The sequence below is a fragment of the Furipterus horrens genome, unplaced genomic scaffold (assembly GCF_987537825.1).
Source record: "Furipterus horrens unplaced genomic scaffold, mFurHor1.1.pri manual_scaffold_4, whole genome shotgun sequence".
Lineage (NCBI taxonomy): Eukaryota > Metazoa > Chordata > Mammalia > Chiroptera > Furipteridae > Furipterus > Furipterus horrens.
The window spans coordinates 58,267,264-58,294,323 of NW_028327174.1; the positions used below are offsets into that span (position 1 = coordinate 58,267,264).

Here is a 27,060-nt window from a genome sequence, read left to right on the forward strand (position 1 = left end):
CTCCCTAAAAAGCTATAAACCCAAACTAAACCCAATAGTGCCCCATCCTCTGTCTGTCAGCTCTCTCCTTCAAATCTAGGGTATATTGCCTTCAGCCTCCATTAATAGTCCAGGAAAGCATATGCCATGTTACACTGGATCATGGTGAAGTCCTAGAAAGGTACAGGTCCTAAGACAGTGTCCTCTCCTTACGTCCTGAGTTCCAAGAGTCCAGATAGAATCCAGGTCTGCAAGGTGGAGTCCTTGGTGGCTTCAGTGTCAGCTGGACCCAGCATGGTCAAAGCAGCAGTGTGCCTGCTTGCTCATTAGCCCAGACCATATGGCCAGGTCCTGACGATAAAGTGCAGAGCTGCTTGCTCCTTCTCACGTGGCTGCTACAACATTCTACTACATCATGGCACACCTACATCATGGTCTCTAATTTGCCTTCCTCTCCCAAGGCTGCCCACCCTTCCTTTTTAAATCCTGAAAGTCAGTATACCTTTTGCCCTGGGGCAGTAGCACAGCTAGTATCTACAAGCCTGCCAGAAATATGCAAAGGCAATAAGCCTGCCATAGATATGCAAAGTATTTTAAAAGCTATATTATTTCCTTCCCCCATGCCCCAAACCATGGGCTGTGGGGAATTTTGGGGATCCCTCTTCCACTTTGTTTCAAGGTAGAAAGAAGAGAAATAAAGCCAGTCATGAGCAGCCTGAGAAGTGTGTGGGGTTGAAGAATACAGAAGTCTTCTGAGAACTTTGGTTTTCCAGAGGACAATCATGGAGCAGTAGTAGCTGGCAGGAAATGAAGGACTAAGTAATGTATTTTTAGTAAACATTGTGCACTTTTAAAAAATATGTATTTTATTGATTGTGCTGTTACAGTAGTCCCATTTTTCCCCCCTTTGTTCCACTCTGCCCAGTACCCCCGTTCCCTTCAGCAATCCCACCCTTCTTAGTTCATGTCAATGGGTCATGAATATAAGTTCTTTGACTTCGCATTTCCTATATAATTTTGTACCAACCAATTATACTTCTTAATCCCTGCACTATTTCCCCATTTCTCCTCCTCCCCCCTCCCAGCTGATAACCCTCCAAATGATCCCTATATCTATGATTCTGTTCCTATTCTGGATTGCTTAGTTGGATTATGTTTTTATTTTTTAGATTCAGTTGTTGATAGTTGTGAGTTTGTTGCCATTTTAATGTTCAAAAGTTTTATCTTTTTCTTAAGTAAGTCCCTTTGACAGACATTTCATATAATAATAGCTTGGTGATGATGAACTCCTTTAGCTTTACCTTGTCTGGGGAGCACTTTATCTGTCCTTCCATTCTAAATGATAGTTTTGCTGGATAGAGTAATCTTGGTTGTAAATCCTTGCTTTTCATCAGCTTGAATACTTCTTGCCAGTCCCTTCTTGCCCACAAAGTTCCTTTTGAGAAATCAGCTGGTAGTCTTAAAGGCACCGCTTTGTAGGTAACTCCCTGCTTTTCTCTTGCTACTTTTAAGATTCTCTCTTTAACCTTTGGCATTTTAATTATGATGTGTCTTGGCGTGGTCCTTTTTGGGTCTAGCTTGTTTGGGACTGTCTGTGCTTCCTGGACTTGTATGTCTATTTCCTTTGTCAAATTTGGAGAGTTTTCCTTCATTATTTTCTCACAGAAGTTTTCAATTTCTTGCTCTTCCTCTTCTCCTTCTGGCACCCCTATTATTTGGATGTTGGCATGTTTAAAGTTGTCCCAGAGGTTCTCAAGCCCCTCCTCATTTTTTTCAATTCCTGTTTCCTCATTCTATACTGGTTGACTGTTTTTTTCTTCCTTATGTTCCAAATCATTGATTTGAACCCTGGTTTTCTTCCATTCACCATTGGTTTTGTATGTATTTTCCTTTGTTTCATTTAGCATAGACTTCACTTCTTCCCTTATGCATTTGCCATACTTAAGCATATCTTTCAAGCCTGTGAGCATCTTTATTACCAGTGTTTTAAACTCTGTGTCTGCTATCTCCTTGTTTGTTAGGTTGGCTATCTCCTCATCGCTTAATTTGTAGGGACACCAGATATTCCTTGTAAAAAGTTGCAGAGGTCTGCTAAATATGTAATATGTAGGGGCTTCAGATGTTTTCTGTAAGAAGTAGCAAAGGCATGCTAAAAAGCCTTAAAATAAAGGAATGTTACAGTCACTCGATGATTTACAAGCTAAAATACCCCAGGTTAGCCCCCATCTCCTTCCATTTGCTTGTGACTTGTTTATAACTCTTGTAAAGTTATGTCTTACAGAATGTCTAGCCTTTTTGCAATAATAATTTGGTTTACAAAGAATTTGACTTAACTAAGAGGCTGCAGCTGCAGGCTAAAGATAACCTTATAGGCTTACGAATTTCTGTTCCTGTTATTGCCAGGACATTTCTGCAGTCCTGCCCAACCTCCGCTTCCTAAGGCTGCTTCCCACCAAAAAAAAACAGAAACAAAGAAACACAGCCCCCTATATAAACACAACCCTAAACCCCATTCCAGGTCGGTGCCATTTTGGAGACTTGGTCTCAGACCTAACTGCTGGCAAATAAACCTTTTTTTCTTACTTTATACACTGCTTCAGAGTGTTCAATCTTGCCTATGCAGCCGCAACAAGTTCTCCCACTGGAACCTTGATCCGTTCCCTGTTTTGGGCTACTTCTCTGTCTCCTCATCTTGACCAGCTCCTGTGTTTGTTTGCCTCTGTGTCTTAGGTGGAGCTGTCACACCTGTTATGTTGTAAGGGGTGGAGCCTTAGGTGTTTGTCAGTATAAGGTGACCTGTTTCACCACGTTGTGGCACTGTGTGTGAGGGAGGAGTTTGAGAGGGAACAATGTTTCTTGCTCAGCACTCACCTCTTTTCCAGGCACTTCTCCCATTTCCATATGGGACTGGTGCCTCTCTAGCTGTTGCCCTGGCTGTCGTTCCCAGAGTGGGTGGCTCTGCAGATGTTTTGGAACTGTGAGGCCCTTTAAACAAGCAGGCTCTGCTGAAAGACCAGCAGTTTCTTCCTCCACCCCAACCCACACTGGTTTGCACAGTCAAAAGCAATGAGGCTCTATTTTCTCCGGCACTGGAAACATGAGCTGCTTGGTCTGGTCTGGTGCTGGGAGCACTCCCCAGGTGTCCCTCCTGACTTTTTAAAATGTGTGAATGCACTTTCTGCCAGCCTGCCACCACCACTGCACCACGTCCTCTCCACCCCTCCTACCTGTCTGGATGAGTATTTCTTCTTTATATTTTTGTTTGTTGGACTTCCATGCAGCTTGATTTTCTGGAACTTCTGGTTGTCTCTAGTTTTGAGGTAGTTGTATTCCTTCTTAGTTTTGGAGGTAGATGCAGCATGTCTGTCTAGGCCTTCATCTTGGCCAGAAGTCCAAGTCAAGATTGTGCACTTTAAGCAACAGAGACTTATTCCAATTATTTGCAATTTAAAATGCAATAGGAATGATACAGTGAGAGAAAAATGTTAAATAATAAAGACAGAAGAATTGATTATTTACTCTTTTAAAAGATGAGAGAGGATAGAGTGCAAAACAGTGTAGAATCATCAGCCTTTGGGAGGAAGGGGGATAGGTTCTCTACTCTACTTAACAGTATAAAGTGAAAAAATATACATACACATATGAATAGGGTGGAATGCTTTGTATAAAGGAAAATAGAAAATTTCTATCCAATGTTTGTTTTTCTTTTTAATTTAAAAGAAGTCAAGATTACTTCCTGAGAACAAGATTCATCCAATGTTTGAAAAAAAAGTAGTAGAGAAGTATGTGATAATTGTGGAGAATGTAAAAGTGAGTTATCAGAGAATCAGAGAAATGTGGCAGAGCTCAGGGCCCATTTGAAATTGTTGCTACTCAAATTACATTGGAATTAATATATTGTCTAATGAGAAATTTTCCAGTGGTTTTAGAATAATCAGTGCAGCCTTAGAGAAAACAGATGGTTAGGTTCATTCAGAGTAGGGATTTGGCAGATGTGTTCAATTAGAAAGTAAGGCAAAGGAGTTTAGTTTTGCAAGAGGGTTACTGAAAGGATGTACCATGAAATCTAAAGAGAAAAGGGGCAAAGGGACTACCAAAATAGGTTGTTTTGTTAAAGAACAAAAGTAAATATGCAAGTTGAAAAGAGAGTAGATAGTATTCTAAGTGAAATGTTTGATTAGTAGTTTTATAGTTGTTACACATGTTGACAAGAGTCAAAGTAAATACAGGAAGAGACTGTCATTAAAGGTGAATGATTTGAGTCACTGGAAGGCCATTGGGTGGAACATGCTATTCATTGGAAATATAAGTCACCAGGGCAATGGATAGATATGAGATAAAAGGGGATACAGAAGAAATGTGTAAGTCAAGCCATAAAATTGCAAACAAATGAGAGGGGGTGACATGAAAGTTGTTTAAGAAGAACAGAGACAGAAAGAGGGTACTTTAGCTGAATAACATAAATCCCAAAGAGACTTTGTTTTCTTAAGATAGTGAAGTAATCTTTGTCAGGAGAACTGGTGATGGTAGGAGTGGCAAAGATCAGACGCCTCAGCACCAATATTACTGAAGAATATCAGCAGCTTGAGAAGACTTGAAAACAAATGGACTGTGTTGGGTAGAACCAGTTTCACTTAAGTCAAAGAGGGTGAAGAAGCACCTTAAGGAAACATAGAAATCTTCTCTCTGTATTATGGCATCTTCGTAGGCCGCAGTTTGAGGATTCCTATTTGAGAGGCCTGGGCCAGGTCATTGAAGAATTAGAATTTAGGGACTACAATGCAGGAAAGGCTCAGTGGGAAAGGGGGAAGGGAGTGGGGTGGAGGAGGTAGCGGTTTATAGTTCTGGTGATGACTGACGAAACTGGAATGTGGGCAAAATGGATTTGGTCTCAAAGTTCCTGTAAGAAAAATATCTTGCATACAGCAGCTACATAAACACTTATCAGCTCAACTGATGAATCTTCATAAAGTAATTGAGAGGACTTAATTTGATTACTTATGCAAATGGAAACAAAAGAAAAAATAAACAAATGGGACTACATCAAACTAAAAAGCTTCTGCATAGAAAAAGAAACCATCAACAAAATGAAAAGACAACCCAGTGAATGGGAGAACATATTGTCAATGATACATCTGAAAAGGGGTTAATATCCAAAATTTAAAAAGAACTCACAAACTCAACATCAAAAACAAACAAACAAACAATCTAATTAAAAAGTAGGCAAAAAACCTGAAAAGACACTTCTCCAAAGAGGACATACAGGTGATCACTAGACATATGAAAAGATGCTCAACATCACTAATCATCAAAGAAATGCAAATTAAAACCACAATGAGATATCACCTCACACCTGTCAGAATGGCTACCATCAATTAAACAACAAAAATGTGTTAGCGAGGATGTGGAGAAAAGGAAACCCTAGGTCATTGTTGGTGGGAATTCAGACTGGTGCAGCCACTGTGGAAAACAGTATGGAGGTTCCTCAAAAAATTAAAATGGAACTGCCTCATGACCCAGCATTTTCATTTCTGGGTATATGTCTGAAAAAACCCAAAACACTGATTCAAAAGTATATATGCATCCTTATGTTCACTGCAGCATTATTTACAATAGCCAAGCAATGGGAGCAACCCAAGTGCCCATCAATAGATGAGTGGATAAAAACATGGTGGTACATATACATATAATAGAATATTATTAGGCCATAGAAAGAATGAAAGCTTATCTTTTGTGATAGTATGATGTACCTAGAGAATATTATGCTAAGTGAAATAAGTTAGTCAGATAAAGACAAATACCAAACAAAATAGAAACAGATTCACAGATACAGAGAACGGACTGATGGATGCCAGAGAGGAGGGGGGTTGATGGAATGGGTGAAAAAGTGAAAGGATGGAAAAATACAGATTGGTAGTTGCAAAGCAGTCATGGGAATGTAAAGCACAGTCAATAATATTGTAATAACTATGCACGGAGTCTGTTAGGTACTGCAAATATCAAGGGGACCACTTTGTAAAGTGTATGATTGTCTAACCACTGTGTGTATGCCTGAAATTAATACAAAGTAATATGAAATGCAAACTGCAATTAAAAAAACAAAATAATTTTAAAAGATTATTTATGCAAAACACTATAAAATAGGAAGTAATATCCAAGTATACATTATTATTGAAATATCTTGATCCAATTTAATAAAACAATTTAGATATCAATCAACATATCTTTTCCTTTTCTAAAGCTATAAGCATTATTCCCATTGCCACTAGAGTTACTAATAATAATGCAGAGGGCATATGATAACATAATGTACATAAAATTTAAATTTGATCATATTTTGTTCTCTTAAAGGTAAAATCTGTTTTTCTGGATTCTTCACTATGTGGTTCAAATCTTTTAAAGAACCTGATTGGCAGGTTTGCTTCTTCCTATTTATCTTGATTCCAATGCTTGCCAATTGTGTTTACAGCATCATTTGACATTTTTGTTTTGAATAGGGAAAACAATCAACCATATGGCGAGACTACTTTAAATGTCACATTAGGCATGTTTTCAGAATCATGAATAACCCCAAAGCATGTATTATGTAAAGGTTCCTTCAAATACTGACCTTTTGTTCATTGTATATATAATACCAATCATCTATGACTTTTCTCCTGTATGCTAGATGTTCTCCATATATTATTTCTCATCTTTGCAGAAGAGTAGAATATGTCACCCCAAAGTAGGCCACTTTGGTATATTGAATATTTTGAATTAAAGTTACTTAAGAAACAATCTGTGCAAGAAGGATTAACTGTCCTACTCTGTTCCCTGGAAGCAGGAAATAAGCACCCATATGAAAGTTACCCTCCGTTTTAGGAAGGTAGAAGGCTTCCTTTTCATTAGACAGGGAATCTGTGGCCAAAGAGGCTATAAAAGCAAACCTGGTTATTTTTTGCTAGTTTTCTACCCCAAGCTCAAACCCCTTTTTCTTGTAAAATTTTCACAAATTTATTGTTTCCTTGTTTAAAAGGTATAAAAACTGCCCGCTCTTATCACTTCATTGAGTCTCACATGTTTATAGGTTCCAAAATTAAATTTGCTTTTCTCTTATTTTCTCTTTTCAAAGTGGTTTTGAAAGATTGTATCCTTTCCATGAGTGGCATTATGGTGGGATAGGAAAGTGAAGAAAATGGTTTTACATAAGTTCTGGGTTCTGTAGGGCTCAAGAATTTAGAGTGAGAATTAGAAGTTATATACAAAAAATGCTTTATAAACAAAACACTTTCTTCATAATTTTGTTCACAATTAGGCTTTACACATCCTTTTAAATCAAAATCACATGCACTGATGGGGTAAATTTTTCTTTTCTGCCTATGAAAGTGATAAAAATGTTGCAAATAATTTTGATATTGATATATTGAAGATAAATGGATCTTCTCTTTCTCCTATGTTTTCATGGATATCTACCATTCCATCTAATATTATGATATGCACAATTTAAATGGTTGATATTTTTAAAACAAGAAATAATTTCTCAGTCTTTGGCAAGTATTTAACATGGGAAATGACTTTCATTTTCTTTTTTCTTTTCTTTTTTTAGTTTCACTGTCTCTGCTGTATTTGTGTAGTCCCTAGGTAGGAGCTAACTGCCTAAGTTTATGACAAATACACATAAAACCAAATGTTTTTAGGACCCAAGTGATTTATATTAATTTATGAAGCAAGAAAGATGAATAATTTCAAAATTATTATTTTTATTAATATGTGTTGCACATATTAATATAGAAATATTTAAGTAAATGTCTTGATTTTCTAGGTTGTTAAAAGTCCTGAAAACCTAAGGTATTTAAAGACTCGCCTGTCATAATGAGATCCATTTGGCTTAATGTTAAATGAGGAAACTCAACCTCTGATTAGTACAAAAAGCACAAATACTACATTCTGGTCATGATTGTTTTCTCTTTTTTTTTTTCCTTAAGTAATATGTGTGTGAATGCACTATTTTCTAATTCTTCAAAAAGGGAAAATTGGAGCCCGTATGAGAAAAATAACAGTGGTGTATATATCAGAATAGAATATAAATAATTAGCACTTAATAATATTTTAAAACATTGTTTTATGCCCCCACATATTTTTATATTTAGATACTCTATTTATTGTAATTTCCAGTGCCATCTGTAGACTCATAAGTATAAATTCATTTTTTGAAAATAAAAAAAGGTGTGGATAGTTATTTACAATATTTTGTTTTTAAAAAAGCAAAGATTTTTAAAGCATAAGAAATTCACTTTATTCAGTCATTGGTAAACCAGTATCTCAGATAATTTAGATTCAAAACTTAATTTTGCAAATAATTTGCTTTGATTTTGATACTTGAGCAAGTTTCTTTCTTTGAGTTGCCTCACTTGAAAAAAACGGAGAAAATAATATTTACCTTATGGAGCTCTCAGAATAAAAGCAATGAAAGTAGTTGCTATTCTTAATTTTAGTGGCAAGAAAAGCTCTTGATTTGAAGTGTTTAAGATCAGAACATCTGGGGATTGATCTGGATGATGTGTTAATGCCAGACAACCATGGTTATAATGAAAGGCTTTTCTAACGTAATAGGAAACAGGATTCTACCATGAGCTGTGGAGAACATATGACTTACTTAAACAAGCTAAGCGAATACAAGAAACAATGGTGACATTTTGTGTTATAAGAAAAATTTACTAAGCCTTGGCTACACCCTTCATTTGAGTAATTATTAATTTGTGCACCTCACATGATGTGTATGTCTTCTTTTAACTGTAACATGAAAAAGTAGAAGGGTCTTTTGTTACTTCTGTTACATTTCATTGCCCAATCTTTCCTTCTAGGCCAGTATTGTAAATGATTTATTTTGTATTATTAATAATCAGTTGATTTTATGAGGTACAGAGACAACAATGAACAAAAGCAATTAAAATATTGGGGGATCATTATTTGCTAATAGCAAAAAAAACTATTTGATAAACATTTTTGTCATTATAATTTATAAGATTATTTTTAAAGGAATAAGAGAGTGATATAATTTTAAGGTGGGGTAACCACAACTAAAAATAAAAACAATATTAACTAAATGAAATTATAATAAATAAATAATTCCAAGTTTATTCTACTTTCCTAGCTTGGAGAATTTATCCTTGGACAAAGTGCTTTGCCTTTAACTTGTAAAGCATTTTGTGAACATTGCATTAGATGATCTATTATCTAAAAAATTCCCTAATATATTATGTTGTAAAGATTATATGAGATAACTTTAAGTAACATTTTATAATAGATAATAAAGAAAAGTGATTAACATGGATTTAAAGTATAAGGAGAACTCAGTAAGTGGCTGCCTATAATTTAAAAAAATGTACATATGTTTTTCCCTTAAAGAATTGGGGAAGAAATGAGCTCAAAGGAATTAAATAAAGGACAGGTACACTACGGAAACATTATCTGTGAGTGAAATGTCTGACCTAAGAAACTTTACTCATGTTCATTCTATGATATTAATTGATTCAGGCCACGCACACCTTTCAAACTTGTTTCTGTTCCTGAAATTCAGTGTATCGATACACCTTAGCATTTTGGCCCCAACTTGTATGATAGATCTTTTTTAAAGGTTTATTTCATTTACAATCCAGCTCTATTTGTGCAGCTCTTCCTAGACAGCTTAAATACTTTGGTCATTACCTTTGCTTCTCAAGCCATTACTAACTATTGATATTTACACTACAACTAAGTCTTTCCCTAACATGGTGGAATATAGTATTATGGTTTAGAAACTTTACTCAAGGTTCCACTCAGCCATTGTCTGGTCTGATGGAACCTGACAACTTCCTGAGTCCAAACTAGCAATAATGTTCAGGCATTTACTCTTCAGCAATCTTTTCTTCACTATTGCTATATATTTGAAAAAATCTATAGTGGTTTAAGTTTGCAAACTAGTGTTTTTCATAATGTACATTACTGAACATTAGCTCTGGAAGAATATTAATCAATATTCCTCTTTCTGAAAGGACTCCTGTGGTCACATTGTTTCATAAATTCTAGACTAGTCATTCCCCTTGGGGATTCACAGAATACCTTGGAATGTCAAAGAAAGACCTAGAGAAGTCTTGCAGTAAACACACCTGATTAACTCTAACAGAAGATTATGGTTGAAGAACACAATAAATTTAACAGTACCTATAATTTATCCTCTTTTAGCTCTATGTTAGAGCATATTCCTACTATTTACCTTTGCTGTTGTACCTCAAAGACAACAAATAAATTACTCTGAACCCTTTGTTTCTTCTGGCACAACATGAATTGAAGTAACTCTTTTTTTGGTAATTAGTCAAGATAAGACTCACAAGTGGCCTTCTACAGAATTCAGAGCCTCCAAGGTCATATGCAGCAGGAAACCAAAAGGAAGACTTCTCAGTTCAGAGCTTTTTGGAGAGCTCGTTAAAATGTACATCTTAGCCCTGGCTGCTGTGGCTCAGTGGATTGAGTGTTGGCCTGCGAGCCAAGTGTCGCTGGTTCAATTCCCAGTTAGGGCACATGACTAGGTTGCACTTCAGGCGCGAGTGAGAGGCAACCACACAAGTGCTGTTTCTCTCCCTCTCTTTCTCCTTTACCCTCTCTCTAAAAATAAAATAAACAAACAAACAAATAAATAAATAATTTAAAAAAATAAAAAAATAAAAAAAGTAAAATGTACATCTTAGCCCAACCCTGTGTCTAATGAATCTGTCCTCTGAGAATGGGGCCCAATAATCTACATATTAAATCAATCTTTAGTTAGAGCACACTAGCCAGAGTCTGTTCTTGAAGTACCATGCCCCACCATAGTAGAAAGAGAAATTCTAATTGAAAGAATAACTTTGTTCTGTAAAATTACATAATTATAAAAGGGTAGCCTTTCCTAAAAGAGACCATTAATAAGATTCTGGATAAGACTAGTTAAAATATAAATTTGCTCAGTAAATCTCAAATAGCTCAGTTCACTTCCTTTGGAAATTATCTGGTTGTTGCCTCTGATATTGACCTACTGTTTTCTCCACTCACTCTCTGCTTCCCAGGGAATCTTGTACAGATTAGAACATTCCTTTTTTTTTTTTTAATGACCTATATGTAACCTCTTTCCATCCTTTTTTGGGCTTTTATATGTTTTCTAATGATCCTACTCATCTCCACCTAATTGAACCTCAGCCCAGCCTTTCATGAGTACTTACATAACCTTGATGCTAATTAATGGAATCAACACTTGTCATACACTTTATTAGAAAGTAATAGTTGCTTTCTCCCTTCTAGTACATGTACATTATTGATGCAAACCCTGGCAACTCCTGCATCTATGCAAGCCATGGGACCTCTTTGGACCATTAATTTATTTTCGTACATTCCACTTTGTTTTTTAAATCTTGTAAATATTTAGATAGGCATCTTGGAAATAAAGATGTTGCATAGGTCTCATCTTCCCTTTGGTCTTTCTTTGGTTAAGAAATATAATTACTACCTTTGCCTTTTTATTTGTATATTCATTAGCTTTCTATTTAGTCAAGAAAATAGGGAGCTTGAGAAATATGCAAAAATTGTGAAAGTTTTTTTCATCCCACTAAAATATTTCTTTAGCTGAAGGGCATCAAATCAATAAAATATCATGAAACCATATGCTCATTATTTCAAAGAAGAGCAGCTGCTTCAGGGAATATTGGGAGATTTTATTAATTCTACCACTACCTCTCATTAAGGCTAGATATCTACAAACCTGATTTCCTAAATAAAGTGCACCTCAATCAGAAAAGCACACCTGTAGAATTTCTACTGATATTCTATCTGATATATTTCCATTAATAGTTTGATGGTAGAGAAAACATTGTACAATCTGAAATTATTAAGCAAAAAATACGATTTAATCAAGGAAAAGGTTTCTAGTATAGCAGAGGTTTGGAAATGCCATAGAGGAATGAATCTTGGCAAAGATAAATGCTTACTGCTATGGGCCATATGTGCATTTAATTGAGTCTGCAACTTTCCAGGCAAGGTGCCAAATGGATAGTCTACTGTCTGGTAAGAGAGGTGGTGTGTTCTGTCTTCTTGCTCTCACCAATTTCAGATGCATGAGAAGACTCAGATTTGTACTTTGGAAGATTTCTATTCAAGTACAAAATGAAGTTAAGTGAGCAAAACAATCAAGTAACTAATGCATTTTAAGTGTTTAATTAATTGGGTTTAAATGCATGTTTACATACCAACGGTAGTTCAAAGTCATGAAAAATTATTCCCTAAATAGTTAACCTCAATTATAAAATTTAAAATAAATATCAGAAAGGAGATATTTAGTCTAACCACCTATAACTCTTTCTTTAAAACAAAACAAGCAGAAAACACAAAACAAATAAAAATAACAATAAAACAAAAACGACTAGGAGAAAATTTCAGAATCTCTTTATAGAATTTAACAGGAAGCTTTCAACAGTGCACATTATTGCTTTATACTTTCTCATATAACTAGAAATTAAGACAAATTGTCTAAAAGTATTAAAAGAAAATGTTTTTACATCTTTATTGAGGCATACATGACATACAGTAAACTATACATATTTAAAGAGTACCGTTTGATAAAAATGGGCATTAACACAATCACTATAATGAATGCATTTACTAATCCAAAAGTTTCCTTATGCCCATTGGAAATTTCCCCTTCCTGCCGCTCCTCAGCACCACCCCCAGGCAATTACTGATCTGCTTTATGACCTTGTAATTTAGTGTTTTTTTCCCCTAGAATTTTATATAAATGTATTCCTAGAGCAAGCCCTCTTTTGCCTGACCTTTGTGATACAGAATAATTGTTTTGAGAATGATCAAAAAGAAAAGTTTCTTCTTATTTTATTGTTCAGTAATATTCCAATGTCTAATTATACCACAATTTTTATGCACTCACCTGTTTTGAGAAATTTGTGTTACTTAGTTTTTGACTATTACTGCTAGGAAAAATTGGTGTACAAGTTTTTGCTAGGAATGATGACTTTCATTTCTTTTGAGTAAATCTCTTGAATAATGTGGTTGGGTTATAGAGTAGGGATTTGCTTAACTATTTAAAAAACTACCAAATTATTATTTTTTCAAAATGGTATACCATTTTTTATATCTGCCAACAATGTATGAGAGTTTCTAGTTGCTTCAAATGCTCACCAGCTCTTGGTATGGCCAGTCTTTAATTTTAGCCATTCTATTAATTGGGTAGTATCTCCATGATTTTAACGTGCATTTCCCTGTTATTAGTGATGTTGAACATTTTTTAGTGCGCTCTTTGCAAAGCATACATCTTCACTGGTGGCATGTGTATTTAAATACTTTCCCCTCTTTGATTTTGGTTATTTATCTTCTTACTACTGAGTAGTAAGAGTTATTTGCATATTCTGCATACATGTTCTGTGTCAGACATATATTTTTCAAATAATTCTTTACATAAATGTGATGACTTTTAATTTTTGTTATGGAGTCTTTTCAACTATCTTTTAAGTTTTGATGACATCTAACTATTGATTTTTAAAATATAATTCTCACTTTTGTTGTTATATTTAAGAAATCTTTGTCTTATCCAAGGTTGTTAATGATTTCCTCCATTTAGTTCAAGGTTTCAGAGTTTTAGTTGCTATATTTAGGTGTATAATATGTTGTGAGTTATATTTTTGCATGTGGCATGAAATCAGGATTGAGATTCACTTGATTTTACATGACTACCTATATATTCTAGAATCATTTGTTGAAAAGTTTATTTTTCCTCCACTGAATTGCCAGGTAACATTTGTCAAAAATCAAGAGACCATATATTTGTGGATCTATTTCTTAATCCAGTTCCATTGAATTTTTAGTCTATCTTTACATCAGCGTTAACATGTCTTGTTTACTAAAACTTTATAATTCTTAAAATCAGGTAGTGTGTGTCTCCCAACCTTATTTAATGTTTTCTAAATTGCTTTGGCTATTCTAGTTCTTTTGCATTTTCATGTAAATTTTAGAGTCCTCATGCGAATTCTTAAAAAAAATTCTACTCTAATTTTGATTAAGATTATATTGAATTTATAAGTAAACTTGAAAAGTACTGGTGAAGATATTTAGCAGCTAGAACATATTCTACCCAAAATAGAAAATGATACAGTCACTTTGGAAACAATTTAGCTGTTTTTTATAAAGTTAAATGTACACTTACCATATGACTTGGCAACCTAGCCCTGAGTGTTTAGAGGAGAGAAATGGAAGCATCTTTTCAAACCAATACTTTTACTTGAATGTTCATATCAACTTTATTCTCAAAAGCCATAAAATGGAAACAAGTCCAAATTTTATCAGCTAGTGAGTGCATAGACATATTGTGATATATTCATAAGTGGAAAAGTACTCAGCCATAATAAAGAACAAACTATTAATACATGCAACAATGTGGATGAGTCTCAAAAACAATATGTTAAGTAAAAGAAACCAAACACAAAAGATAATCTTATGTATATTTTTAATACTATTTACCTGAAGTTCTAGAAAAGGCAAAACTATAATAACAGATAATAAATTAATAGTTGTCTGGGGCTTGAGTGGCAGGGAGAGAATGTTTCAATTGCACATTAAGAAACTTTTTAAAGTCATAAAAGTGATAACATGATGTGATGATGGTTATATAATTGAATATGTTTGTCAACATTCTTGAAATTGTACAGTTATAATTGCTAGGTTTTATTCAATGTAAATTACAACTCAAAAAAGTTGACAAAAGTGTGCAAAACTACAAACATCTTGGAGATTTCTGAATATAATCAAAGTTGAGAAAATTCCATGATATTCTTCCCTAACAATTTAAGATGAGTTACTTTTTGATGGTATGCTTTCTATGTACATCATATTAGCTATTTAACATAATTCAACCACTAAAGGAAAAATTCACCTACCAATTAAAATTTCAGGAGAAATTTAGGTAACTAAGAAGCATTGATGAAACTTACAATCTGGAACAAATACAATTAAAAATAAATAAATCTTGTCACTACCAAAAAATTTAAATTAAGATTTATAATTTAATGATAATGATACTACTATTCTCAAAATAATCTTTTCTTATGACCATGAAGCTTAAGGACATGACATCTTCAACGTAAGGTGGTCTCACCTATTTGAGTTGACTCAGGTGAAGTCTAATGCTGAAGTATGTTTCCTTTCTGTAGCCAAGAATGCTTAACATTCGGAGTTTTGTTATATAGCCTTTATTAAATAGCATAAATACTTGGTAATGATTTCAAAAATATTTTGAAATTTTATTTTGAGTATTTTATTAAAAGAAACTATCTGTTCAGGCATTTTACAATTTTTTCAACTGGTATGATGGCAAAACTGCTACACTGAAAGTGACTGAAAACAAGACACACGCTGAGTAAGTGACAATGCCAATGTAAAATAAAAGCCCTTTAGTTTACAGGTTACCAGGGGCAAACACACTTTAAAGTTAGTGTAAATCAAGAAATCATTGCTTTTTTTTAATGCAAGAAAGATACAATCAAAGAAACTAGATGTTTTCTTGTTAATACAAAAGCAGAATTAATATTTAGATTCCCAATATCTTCTGTAGGTCATTGGCGAGAACACTATTTTTTTTTTAACTCTCAATTTTTAGTCTATTAAAGATAAGTAGGTAGAGCCTAATTTTAAAGCTATCTATGTTTTAGAATCTATGACATGGTTTAATTTCAAGGTGTACCTTTGAGGCTAATGACAACAATTATTTTCAAGGGGCATTGCTAGTGAAGCACTAATCATACAGTTGACACAGCATTGTGACATAGATAGAAAATCATACAGAGAAAATGTCAAAAAACAAAGGCATCTCTTTAATCATATCCTGCTGGTGAAAGGAAAACAAATGAATAGTGAACATATTAGACATGGTCAAAAAGAGGAAGTGTTGAAAATTTTATTGCTATATCACATCCAATATCCAAAAATATTTTGGAAAATTCAGTCTAATATTCAGGTACTTTATGAAACCCAAATATAGTGATCTATATAATATCAAATATTGTATACAAGGGTAGGCAAAAGTAAGTTTACAGTTGTAAGTACATGAAACAGAGTTCATTCTTGTATTTTTATTTATTCATTATTGTATTTTTTCCATATGAACAACTGTAACCTACTTCTTCCAACCCCTTATAATAATTATTCCTTCTCTTCCTTACTTTTTTAAAAGACCTAACATTAAAAAAATACAATATTTTGTTATTTTTAGGAGTATACCCCATTGACTAGACATTATATAAAGGACTGAACATTTTATTCCCCTCTGTATCTCTACTAAACAGTATAGGTAAAAAGGGTTCAAGAAATTATTGTTAAGTAGATAGACAAATTCGCCTCATATCAGTGTTGCAAAATGTTCATATATGTATAATGGCTTCAGATGCAATGGAGGCACAGAGGAGGGAGTTCCCAAACTCGGGCTTCAGTGACTTGTTGGGTGGATTGGAAAGCCAGGGTAGAAAATGTCAGAAAGGGGGTTGTGGCACAGTGAACAGCTTAGGTTAAAATTATGAGTGTATAATCATTGTCAAAACAGCTTTGTCTGACCAAAGTATAAAGTGTTCATGTGTGTAAGTGGGGTTTGCTGCAGGAAACTTAGGCACAGGGTTGGTAAACTAGTAAGTCAGATGCTTAAGGGCCAGTTATGCAAGCCAAGTAGTAGTATTAATGGAAAAGGAAGCCATTGTTTATTTTTATCAGAGATACACTGTGGTCAGATCTGCATTCATGAAAGATCACTTGATATCTAAAACGACTCAGCTCGAATTGTTTCAGAGCTCTTCCAGGGACCATGACCATCCCTTTGTAAAGTAACACATCTATCTGGAGAACACATTTAACATTCAATAGATATTTGTGGCAGATCAGTTTTTCTTCTTTGAGCCTGCAGACAAATATTTATATTTTGTTGTTTGGATTAAATAACATTATAGTCATTTTCACATATACAGTACCTGAAAGCAGGGAAAATTTTGTCCATCTTTATATCTACAATAGTAATTATTCAGTAAAGAATTGAAGACCTATGCTCAACTGAACCAAAAGGAATGATTGGAATGGAAAGCATGAAAACAGACTTGTTATAGGAGTTCAGTTGTCATAAACAGAAACAGTGAAACACATAGCAAAGAGCAGGTGTTGATAAATGTCTTATTTTGATGACAAATTTTCATGGTAGGCAGAGCTTTTGGCATCTTAAAATCATATGAACCTTAAGTCCTATATTTTGTTATGTTACATAGCTTAGCTTATGAGCATGAAATTTGAGAAGATGGGAATGTAATGCTTATACCTATAAAGTCCAGTTCCAAAAAATGTCATAATTGTTTTTATATTAACTGAAAGACTTGAGTAAAACCAAAATATTAATTGCCTGAAGAATTCTTTTGAAAGCAGGAAAATGTTAATTAGACATCTTATTAAGTACTTCTGGAAAAGTAAACTTCTGTTAACTATTAAAAAGGAAAGAGTAATTCACTGACATGACCAAAACAACCAATTAAGAGTGAATCATGTAAATTAAGTTATATACAATAATAAGAATGGACAGGTTAAAACAAACCATCACTGTGTTTTCCAAAGTAAGATTTCAGGAGGAGTTTAAGCAAGAATGGTAACTGTTTGGTAATTTCAAATTTACTATACTTTTTCTTTTAAAAAGAAAATTATTATGACTCATCTGTAAAAATGTATATGTAAGAATATCATTCTGTATTCTGGCTGGTTTAGCTCAGTGGATTGAGCGTCGGCCTGCGAGCTAAGTGTCGCTGGTTCGATCTTCCAGTCAGGGCACATCAGAGAAGGAAAACTCTGACTCCAAAAAACCTCCGCTGCCTTGCGGCATACCTCTTCAGGGGAAAGGCTAAGGGAGTAAACCCCGACAGAAAATCCGGAGCCGGAGTCCCTAAGGCGGTTTGACGTTGTAGTCAACACTGGCAACTCCTGCGGCGCACCTGAAGCCAAGCTGTATTGACTCCGTCTTTCCCTTGGACCCTTCAGCTGCGAAGAGAGGGGGGGTCTGCTGCATGGGCAACAGCAGACCCTCCATATCACCCTGCCCAGGCCCTGTAGCTTCAGCGTCATCGCAAGATGTCGATCCAACACGGGAGGAGACAGATACCATGTCACTCCCGAGTCGGACTGCACAGCCATTCTCGGCGGTGCAGATGGACTCTTAGGAAGCTACACCATCGTCTCTCGAGACGGACGGCTGCCGACGACGACGACGATTCTGATGATATCTCAGAATACATTCTTAAGCAACTACAATTACTGAGAGTTTTTTTTTTGTGTGTGTGTTGGATTTATATTTGTTTTCGTTTCTTTTCTTTTCTTCTGTTCTTTTTTTACAATCATTTTTAAATTTTCAATTGCAGTTGACATACACTATTATACAAGTTTAGTTTCAAGTGTACTCCCCACCAGTTATTAGACATTATATAACCTATTAAATGATCATCCCAATAAATCTCCTACCCATCTCACATCATTCATAGTTGTTTTTTTCTAAAACAATAGTTATTTATTATATCACAGTTCTGTAGATTAGAAGACTAGTCAGTCTTTGATGGATTCTCTTTCTAAGGTCACACAAGACCAATGTCAGCCAGATTGGCCTCTTCTCTGGAAGCTTTGGAGAAGAATTGGCATTTATGGTCTTTTGGCTCCTTGTGTTTTTAAGACCAAGGTCTTCTTTCTCTTGCTGGCTGTTGGCCAGGGATTGCTCACAACTCCTGGAGGCCAGTCTTCAGTCCTTGCACATGTTCTTTCATCTTCAAGCCAGCAGTCGGCAGCCGTCCGTCTCGAGAGACGATGGTGTAGCTTCTTAAGAGTCTATCTGCACCGCTGAGAATGGCTATGCAGTCCAACTCGAGAGTGACACGGTATCTGTCTCCTCCCGTGTTGAATCGACATCTTGTGATGACTCTGGAGTGTCCTCTCCAGTGAAGCTGAAGCTACAGAGCCTGGGCAGGGTGATATGGAGGGTCTGCTGTTGCCCATGCAGCAGACCCCCCCTCTCTTCACAGCTGAAGGGTCCAAGGGAAAGACGGAGTCAATACAACTTGGCTTCAGGTGCGCCGCAGGAGTTGCCGGTGTTGACTACAACGTCAAACCACCTTAGGGACTCCGGCTCTGGATTTTCTGTCGGGGTTTACTCCCTTAGCCTTTCCCCTAAAGAGGTATGCCGCAAGGCAGCGGAGGTTTTTTGGAGTCAGAGTTTTCCTTCTCTGATGTGCCCTGACTGGAAGATCGAACCAGCGACACTTAGCTCGCAGGCCGACGCTCAATACACTGAGCCAAACCAGCCAGGGTAATCAAGCCAGCAGTATTGCATTGATTTTTCTTGTGCTTTGAACATATCTGATTTCGTCTACTATGGCCAGTTGGAGAAAGCGCTTAGGATGCCATTTTATTATAAAGGCTGTAACTCAGGAACAGCCATATAGAAGAGATGCACAGAGCAAGGTGGAAAGGGTCTCTGAACTGGCCATTCACCCTGAATCTCCTCGTGTTCATCAACCCAGAAGCTCTTGAGCTTTAATTTTAAAAGAAATTTTTAAAAATGCTTTCTGAAGTTTCCAAAGACTAATGAAAAACTTAACAAGTTAACAAATAATTATACTATAGAAAATGGTGTAATAGAAGCACAGCATTATAAAATACTATGAGCACAAATGAGAAAACAAAAAAACTATTTTTCTGGCCAGGTAAGGGAAGAATACAAGTTGAAGTCGCTCCTGACTTGGACATTGTTGTAGAAAAGAACAAATGGGTAAATAGTTTATTTTTGCTATAGGGTAATAATGTTTTTTGAAAATTATTTTATTAGGGTAGAAGGTATCCAATTAAAAATATGGGAAAAGAAATGGTGGCAATGAAAATTAACTATAACATAGTATGAGGTGTAAAGTTCAGTGTAAAATCAGATCCTTTATTCATTTGTACTTGTTAGTTATTTTTGGAAGATTTGTCATCTTCAGAATGTAGTAATTCAGTGAGTATTGAATTTACCATGTTCCAGGTGTGCCTGCTATATGCCAGGCACACCTCTAGGAGCTAGTGTAGAGGCCTAGAGGTAAGAAGCATCTTTGCTGCTAGGGAGCTGGCATTCTAGTGAGACAGGCAATACATGAGATGAAATTTCCTCAGACATGAATGGTGAGCAGCAATCTACTATGTGACCACAGAAAATGGGAGTTGGCCATGAGGATTCCTGAGAGGGGGAGAGAGAGAGGGTTGGGAGAGAGAGATCTTGAGAGTTTTAAGAACTTGACATATGTAAGAAAAAAGAAGCCATTTTTTCTGAATATAAAAAATTTCCTACAACTTTTCAAAAATATTCTACTTTTAAGAAAAGTATCTTTGAATGTACCTTTTTATATAGATACCTCCCATATTTCTAGAAAACAAAACCAATATTGGAATGTGCATGTTTATCTTATGAATAACACTATTCTTGCAGGTAAAGCACAATGCTATGTGTAGTTTTTAACTAAAGCTATGTCTGCAAACTTGTTGCCCTTTAGGAAAAAATGTTTCTTGGCCTTGTAAGAATTTAGAGTTCACTGAACTATGAACTTATCTTATACTTGTAGCCTTGGATATAATGGTTGTCAAATATTTGTGGACAAAACTGCTGAGGGGAAGCAGAATACTCTACTCCAGAATGTGCCATTTTGGCATGTGGATTATTTTGCACTAAGGACAATGGAGCCCCCAGCAGGCTCAGGAAGAGCATTTTATCTTCCCCTGAACCTCTTAAAATAATTTAGATAGGGGGCCTGTACCAAGTGGAGAGCTAATACCAAAGATAATTTTTATATGATAAAAATTTATTTGTATAACATGGCAAATATTTGTTTATCAAACATTTGCTCTTCTCATCTTCCTGTGAATTGTATTCCTGCTCTTTGAAGCCCCAGGCCCCACCCCCTTCTCTTTAGCTCAGTATAGAATATAAACCTCAATTACCTGTCAGGGAGTCTCATATGTTTACAAGGCTCCCATATGTAAAAATGTTTTTCTCCTGCTAATCTGTCTTATGGTCAATTTAATTATTAGATCAGCCAAAGAACCTAAAAGAAAGAAAGTTTTCTGTGCTTACATTGATACTACAAGAAAAATCTATAGGTTTGACCTTGATCCCACACAAGACAGACTGTGAATTAGAATTGTATTAGGATTTTAAAAACTTTACATGTTATTATTCAGATGAGTGACTCGGGTATGCCACTCTTGAACTATTATGTTCCAACAGAGAGGACTGTGGTGGCTGGAGAATGGTTCTACATCCCTTTGTGAGAGCATAAGATTTTCTCTTAATGGTGAGGAATTTAGAAGCATCCTAAGAAGACCTTTGTTGGAAAGAAAATAAAATATGAGGTATGAGTCTGAAACTGACTTTGCACGTCATGGCAATTTAACTTTCATTTGGAATCATAGATGTGCATAGAGTACTCCCAGTAGTTTCTAAAAAAAAAGTTTTTTTTGTGTGTGTATTCAGCAGAAGTTAGCATCTTCCCATAAGTTAGGCAGGGAAATAAGAGATTTTGAGGGTGACCCTGGGACATTGGACCCTGAGAATAAGCATAGTTAGGAGCTGGTTTTACAGTACATTACACTTGGTGTTGTATTTCTGTATTCTTGTCCTCACATCTTCAGGGAAATATTAGTAAAATGGTCAGCAGCATCAGAATTGTGCAGTAGTGAATTATGAGACAAGTCTGCTCCATGTTACGTGTGGGGTGACATTGAAGAGGATGGAAAGGCTGTTCTTCCAAGTGCTGCAATAAGTGATGATCACCAGGAGAGGCTGACTGTACCCTGCAGAGTGGTTCTCTATATGATATATTATTGCTAATATAAAAGGTAATGAATTAGTGAATAAGCTGAAGTGGAAAATTTGAGGAACTTATTCCTGAGTACTTGTAAGACAGCTCCTTGGAGAGCTCTCAGAAATAACTGGAGGATCTTGTGTAAGGGGATTCGGTGTCAAATTTAATTGGGGTTCTTAATGAGAATATAAACTAATTTCCTCCACTATCATATAAGGCCAGGATCTGTTGGAATGTGGAAGATAATAAATAAGAAGCATTGAGTTAATGTTGATAGAAGGGCAAGACTCTATGTCATCTTGAGTCTGAACTCCTCCGAAATGGAGAATCAGTGGTTCTAAAATGAAACCACAATAATAACAAAACTGGGGGAAAATTTTATCTGCACAGGTGATAAAAAAAGGTGACATCATTTGCTTTATAGGAAGCCACTTTATTCTAACAAAAATGTGACAAACTGTGAATTTCAAAGAGATTATTTTGGTCTTATTTATCATAGGGATAAATTCCCTGCAGAGCACTCTACACTGTGGGAAACTTTTCAGAAAGTTGGTAAATAGATTTTTTCATTAAATAAAATCTAAATTATTAATTTTTAAAAATCTGCCTCCATTGTTAGAGGAATAAATCACAAACTCTAGAATAGAGCCCGGCCCCTATCTACTTAAACAATCTCATCTCCCGATCTTTCCCTATGTGGACTCTATAATCACTTAACACCCAGCCTTTCTCTAATCACATCTTTCCTCGTCCAATTTCTCTGGTTCTCTAGGCTCTTCCCTTAACTGCACGTTTCTCCCAGTCCCATTGTCCATCTATATGCTCCCATTTGATCTCAAAAGCTCAGCTCATTCTTTTAATGAGTGTTAAGTCCACACAGCTGAATTAATCATTCTTTTATTTCATTCCTATAACACTTTGGGCTTTGCAGGGTGTGATAATTTTTGATAAGTAATTTTGCTACTTTCACTTAAGCCCTATAATTTTTTCTTGGCATCAACCAGAGACAGGTTTTGTATATTTGTCTGTTTGTTTAATACAAATTGGGTCATATCACTCTATCATTCAATATCCTCCAGCAGTTTGCCATCACACTTAAAATTCAAGTTGTCATCATGTCTGTCAAGGTTCACACCTCTCCAACACATCGCTGCCTCTCCAAGTCATCACCTCCTCACTCTCCCCTTCAGCCATATTGCTTCTTGTTGTCCCTTGAGACCACCAAGTCCTCGCTTTGTCTTTTGCTTTCTTCTCTGCCAGGAACTTTTTCAGCTCTTTTTGTGGGTCATTTCTTTACTTTCTGTTTATTTCTACTTAAATGTCATCTTCTGAGGGGAATATTGTCTGACTTGCCTAATCTAAAATAGCCCCAACTAAAATTTTTATTCTTCCTATGTTCTACCTATTAATTAACAAAGAGCAATTATTTACAATCTATACTAAAATATTCCAAAAGTTGTCTATTCAAATGTTAATGTGTTTCTACAATTAAAACCCTACAATAGATTAGAAATAACTTGCTTAGTAATAAAACATCGAGAGTAATATAACTCTGACCTATGTGTAGCTATTTTGTTCAGTAAATTTAACCTATATGAAAACTTAACTAAAACCTTACCTTTTAGAAAGGAATGAAGTGATGAGTTGATGTTCATTGCTCTTGAATAACTGCAGGATAATTAGTTCAACCCAGTCTCTCTTCCATGAAGCAAATCAGGATGGAACAAAATTAGATCTAGATGTGTGTGTGTGTGTGTGTGTGTGTGTGTGTGTGTGTGTGTGTGTGTGGTTTTAATATATGTCGTTAGTCTGGATCATGTTGATTCACTAAGCAGAACATTTTGTTTTAACCAGTTGAAGCATATTTATCTTTTTACCCTTAAATTGCATAAGTCTTAGCCTTCTAACCTTGGTTTAACCTTTGCTAAAACCTTAGAAAGTCTCTGTCCATGACTTTTTTGGGGAGAAGGCATAAGTATTTATATGCTCAATAGTGGCATAAATGAGGGTTGAAATGTAAATATTTTCTGTCTTAAAAATGATTGGGGGAGATGGCCTGGTCTTCCTTGTCAAGATCTGCAGTGAAAATCTCCATTTCTTCATCCTTGTCATCTGCTTCTGTGGTTAGTGCCTTCTTGAGTGTCTGGAAGTGGTATGACATTCTCCTAGGCTTTAAATCCCAAAGTCCATTACATTTTTGGTTTTCCTTATCTTACCAATAGAGTGCATGAGAGGATGAGGGATGTAATGAAAATGGAGAATGATTTTTTTAACCATAAAATTTCTTCCTGTACATAAAGTTAATTTGAATTTCTTCAGTTTCCTTGGGTCTTCAGTTGTTCCTAACTGGCTGCTAGAAGTATATGGCTAGTTTCAATTGAAACCACAAATTTTTAACTCCCAACTACTTGCAATGCACTTAGATAGGCTTTCATGAGTTTACCCTCCAAAGAGAATGTTTTAAAAAATTTTTATATTCTTTGAAAATTAATTTGTAGTGTGAAATGATACTGAATTTAGGGTGCAAAGTATTTTTTTTTACTCCAAAAGAATCAAATGGCAACAAACTATTAAATATACAATTATTATTACTTCAATATGTTATCATTTAAAGTGGTCTGCTATTAATAGCAGTTAGGATAAATACTTCATTTATCAATATCACTGGGTCAAGCTTAAGTTGGAAAATAAATAATTGAAACATCTGTATTCATTGGTTTTATTTTCATCTTTGGATACAGGTCACAAAAATGGAAAGATTCTTACTAATGGAAACACAATATGAAGAGACACCTAGCCTACATATTGCCTATGGCAGTGGGCATCCTTCATCACCCTCTTCTGTTTTCCACTTTAGAACCAGGGTGCTGGATGAAATTTATGTTTTGCCAACAACATGTACTTGTAATCATTGGAAGAAGAAAGCAGTTAGAAGCTTTGTCTTGTGGTGACACTGGTTGACACATCCCACTGTCTCGTCAACACCTTATGAGGGTGGGGCAGCTGTCACCACCTCAGTGGAGGGATGGAGGACAACTGAAGTTTTCCATCCCCTGTGTCATACCTGCATGATGTCATTTGAAATGCAAAAACCTAAATCAGCCACCTGAATTTTACTCTTTCATCCCCAGTAGATGATTTATTTTTAAGCACCTATTTCCCTGTATTAAATATTTTCTACTTGAAACACCAGAAGTGTTTTCTGTTTTTGGCATTGAAACCTGCCTGGTACAGCACTTAATATTTCTGCATCTTAAGAATACAATGGAGAGAAAGGACCTTTAATTAAAGAAAAGGCTTGTTTATCAGTGATTGGTATGTTAGCAAATCATGGGTTTGTTACAATACAAAAGTCAGACTTTGAAGAAGCTTTTAAACTTTCTTATCTCACTCCTAAGCAAATCAAACCTCCAAATACCACAAGTACTTTGATAAACTCCTACACTATGGAAATGGATGAGCTTGTTTAAAAAAAAAAGGATAAAATTTCAGTGTAATTAATGACAGTTGTCATTATCTACCCCTAACTTTCTGATTTTTTTAAATGTTATGAAGCATAACTTGAATACATTGATAGCTATTTTGTTTCCCTGAAACACAGGTAATGTGGTGCAATCTGAGTGTAGCAAGTTCACATTCTATTGACATTTTTGAAATGGTTCAGCTCATATTTTACCAAGATATTTTTTAATTAAAAAAATTCAGCATTCCCTTTACAATATTTTGTTTTCCCCATGGAGATGAAGAAGAAAACATCAGGTTCTGTGGTGTCAGTTCAAAAGATTGGTCCATAGTTGTCACTGTTTTTATCAACATACATCCAAATGACCCTACCAGCTGAAAGAAGTTTATCAACTGACATAAAACTTGTCAACTTTGCCGGACATAAAATCAAACTCATTTTTTAAATGATATTCTCAAGAAATGAGAATTAGATAAGAAGTTATTTTAAATTACACAGAAGTTCACTGGTTTCAGGCTTAGTTCATTCTTTTTTATTCTTTTCTCTTTGGACCACTTCCAACTATTTAGTGTCTGAAAATAATCTTTTCATATATTTTTTCCAGTTTCTAGTTGTTTATGATGGAAAGCAAGTATGATAGTAGTTAATTATTACTGCAAGCCAGGTCTTGAACAATTTATTTTTTTGAACAATTCGGAGGTTTTTTAGATTTTAGTTCATTAGTCCACCCTATAACCTAAGGCTTGGGTGATTTCCCCTTGTTTCTAAAACGTCTTTTTGTAATGTCAGTCCCAAATCTACCCAGCTAAGGCCTTTATCCACCTGTATAGAAGTTGCTCACAAATAATATATTCCCTTATGAGAACTTGTTTCTCTTTGAGCACTTGGTTGATCAGAGTTTCTTGGCATTCACCACTTTTTACTATCCCACTAGAACAGTGTGATTTGTTTTTTGACTTATATTTCTTCATGTTACCAGTCAATGATAATCTTTCACATCCATCTACATCCTGACCAGAAGTGAAATATATATATATATTTTATAATTTAATTTAATACATTTTATTAATACAACTTTTTTTGACACACTATAAATATATTTTATAGATTATGCTATTACAGTTGTCCCAGTTTTCCTCCCTTTGCCCACCTCTGCCTGGTACCCTCTTCCCTCCAACAATCCCCTACTTAGTTTATATCCAGGGGTCATGCATATAAGTTCTTTGGCTTCACCATTTCCTATACCATTTTTAACATCCCTTTGTCTATTTTGTACCTACCAATTATGCTTCTTATTCTCTGTACCATTTCCCCATTTCTCCCCCTTCCCCTCTCCCAGCTGATAACCCTCCAAATGATCTCTACATCTATGATTCTGATCCTGTTCTAGTTGTTTTTTTAGATTCAGTTGCTGATAGTTGTGAGTTTGTTGTCATTTTGCTGTTTATAGTTTTTGATCTTCTTTTTCTTAAATAAGTCCCTTTAACATTTCATGTAATAATAGCTTGGTGATGATGAACTCCTTTAACTTTATCTTCTCTGGGAAGCACTGTATCTGCCCTTCCATTCTAAATGATAGCTTTGCTGGATAGAGTAATCTTGGTTGTAGGTCCTCGCTTTTCATCACTTTAAATACTTCTTGCCTGTAAAATTTCTTTTGAGAAATCAGCTGATAGTCTTATGGAAACTCCTTTGTAGTTAACTCACTTCTTTTCTCTTGCCACTCTTAAGATT

The 27,060-nt window shown here is 35.3% G+C and overlaps 1 long non-coding RNA gene across 1 annotated transcript in view; it reads left to right on the forward strand.

Annotated features, from left to right (window-relative positions):
* LOC150012044 (uncharacterized) overlaps positions 1-24,883 on the forward strand; it is a 50,369-nt gene extending 25,486 nt beyond the window's left edge. Inside the window, exon 3 of the long non-coding RNA XR_016510700.1 lies at positions 24,605-24,883. This is a non-coding gene — a long non-coding RNA (uncharacterized LOC150012044). The remainder of the gene's footprint in view (positions 1-24,604) is intronic.
* The last annotated feature ends 2,177 nt before the right edge of the window (positions 24,884-27,060 follow it).